Source organism: Syngnathoides biaculeatus, chromosome 20, assembly GCF_019802595.1.
Source record: "Syngnathoides biaculeatus isolate LvHL_M chromosome 20, ASM1980259v1, whole genome shotgun sequence".
NCBI lineage: Eukaryota > Metazoa > Chordata > Actinopteri > Syngnathiformes > Syngnathidae > Syngnathoides > Syngnathoides biaculeatus.
Window position 1 is genome coordinate 13,425,061 of NC_084659.1, and position 2,629 is coordinate 13,427,689.

A 2,629-nucleotide genomic window follows, 5' to 3' on the forward strand; every position below is an offset into this window, starting at 1 on the left:
AATAGGAAGCCGAGGCACGCAGAGAACAGGCTGAGGGGGGGGGGGGGGTGACCAAGCACATCGGACACTTCGTCGGGCACACCTGCCGTCTCATTTGTCGTGTCAAAACATTTGCACGTTTGAGTACGCTGAATCCCCGGAGGCGTCTCAAGCGGAGCGACGCCCACCGCTACGTGCGCACACCGCGCAGGAAGTGACTGCTGGGCCTGGTTAATGTCACCGCTTGCTTACTGTCACTGGGTGGGCAGTTGCACCCCGCGGGCTCCATTTGACGCAAAGCTAAGCAAGCAAATCCGTTTTATTGTTTCTTTTTTTTTAAAATCATTGTTCCCCCCCAATAAAACATCCACACTTAACTCACTCGTATGTGCGGTGCTTGCAGGGAAACATAATGACTGTTTTTTAAGCGATATACATCACAGCCAGTCTCCGCACTTGTCTGGCCCGCCACTCGCTCCCGGTTATTTTTAAGAAAGTGTGGGCAGCGGACTACAAAGCAGCCAGGAGTCCTGGAACTGGGACCGCGCTCACAGATCCGCGGACGGTGTAAAACGAAAACTTAAAAAGAAACAAGCAAGCGGCAGAAATTCGGCAGGTACGCGAGCGGCGCTGAGCGGATTTCAACGGATCGCATCTGTCGAGGGTTGCATTCGCGTGCACGGCATCACAGAATAATTGCCACTTCAAGCCTGTTCTTATCAGGGAAGGAATCGACGCAAACACTGGGGGGGGGGGGGGTAGGTGGTGGTGGTGGTGGTGGGGGCGGGGTTCGGGGGGGGTCGTGCGAGCCTGCAAAATGTCAGCGATAGTGTAAGTGGCCATTTATAGAGCAAATCAGCCGTGTCGCCTGTGCTTGCAGAGGCATGTTGTCAGGATGCATAGCTTCACTGAAACTGCTGCACTCTCCTTTATCTTGGGTAATCGGTTCGGTTACTTTTTTTTTTTAATAGTTCAATCAGGGACACTTTCTAAAAAATTTTGGAGATAAGACTTAGCAGGTACAGTCTGATATTCTATTTCCCCGACAAATGGATGTCAATTGAATCAATAGATTGCAGCATTGCAAGAGAAGTCATCACAAAGATTTTTAAGCGTGTGGACGGCCGACCTTACTGCGACTGTGAATTTTCCTACTGGTACCTCAACGCCACATTCCTCCCAACTGGAGTTCCACTGAAAGAATTGCTTCAAAAACAAACGCGGTCAGGCTTCATTAACTTGAAAATCGGGCCATTAAGAGGCTTCTTTAATCGTCCCTTACGATGTTATCTAAAATGCTTTCATTTAGATGAAGATCGGATTTTCCTGACAGGCTGCATCAAAACAACTTTTGAGTTTTGCTCGTTTCCAGACTCCCCAAAAACGGCCGCACGGGGGCGTCACAGAGTTGTGAGACTATTGACAGTTTTTGCTCTCTCCCGCTGTATAATTTATATTTTCCCCACTGTCCGATTGGATTTTATATATAAAAGTGGGCCCAAAGGAGATGAGCACTTTTGAAACAAAAATCATTTTCATCTGGGCCTCTTTTCCTTCCTGACTGCTTTTCCTCCTCCCCTTGGGAGTTGCTTTCTATTCTATTTGTGCAGCCTTCCTTTTCTTCCTTCATTTGCAAAAACCCAACTTTTCTTCCTTTGACTGCTTTCCTTCCTTTCGGCACATCTGTTTATTTTGTGCAACCTCAGATATTCATGAATCATCCTCCCGCTGCAGACGTGTTTTTTTTCCCACATTTCCTTCTTGACCTCCATTCCTCCCCTCCTACTTCCTACCTCCATCCCTCCATTCCTTCCGTTGCTTAAGATGACTTTTCTTCCTTCCTTTGGTACCTGCGCAACACTGCTTTGGACTCCACTTCTGTTCTGTTCATGACTCAAATTATTTGAAAGAACGGCACGTGGATCAGCTGGTAAAGCACTGGCCTCACAGTTCTGAGGACCCAGGTTCGATCCCGGCCCCGCCTGTGTGGAGTTTGCATGTTCTCCGTGTGCCTGCGTGGGTTTTCTCCAGGTACTCCGGTTTCTTCCCAGATCTCAAAAACATGCAACATTAATTGGACGCTCTAAATTGCCCATAGGTGTGATTGTGAGTGCTCCTGTTTGTCTCAATGTGCCCTGCGATTGGCTGGCGACCAGATCAGGGTGTGCCCTGCCTCCTGCCCGTTGACAGCTGGGATAGGCTCCAGCACTACCTGCTACCCTCGTGAGGACAAGCGGCAAAGAAACTGGATGAATGGATGGAACCGCTGTATCTTCCGCTAACGACCCAGGCTAAACTCCAGCTCAAACGCAAAGGTGCACGACGCCGTTCAACTTGGCACAAAAGTGTTATGACAAAGTGATAACTGAAAGTGAATTACAGGGTGCTTAAGTTATATAGCCAAGACCGGCTTGGACTTTATGAGAAATTAAATTAGTGGCATATCCGTTATCAGCATCAAACATCTCTCGTTACTCTTTCCATGCCTGTGCAAAAACATTTGCGATTACTGCAATGCAAAGCGTCATATTGGTGCGCCAAACGCCCAAACTCCTTCGCGTGAAACTGCGCTTCGCGTTTCCCTTTAAAAGGGGGCCAGGCTCAGTGCTGGGAACCGACGTCATTTCGCCGTTTTACACACGTCCGGATC

The 2,629-nt window shown here is 48.7% G+C and overlaps 1 protein-coding gene across 5 annotated transcripts in view; it reads right to left on the reverse strand.

Annotated features, from left to right (window-relative positions):
- Positions 1-2,629, reverse strand: part of LOC133493130 (synapsin-3-like) — a 159,166-nt gene that overhangs the window by 64,145 nt on the left and 92,392 nt on the right. The window lies entirely within an intron of this gene.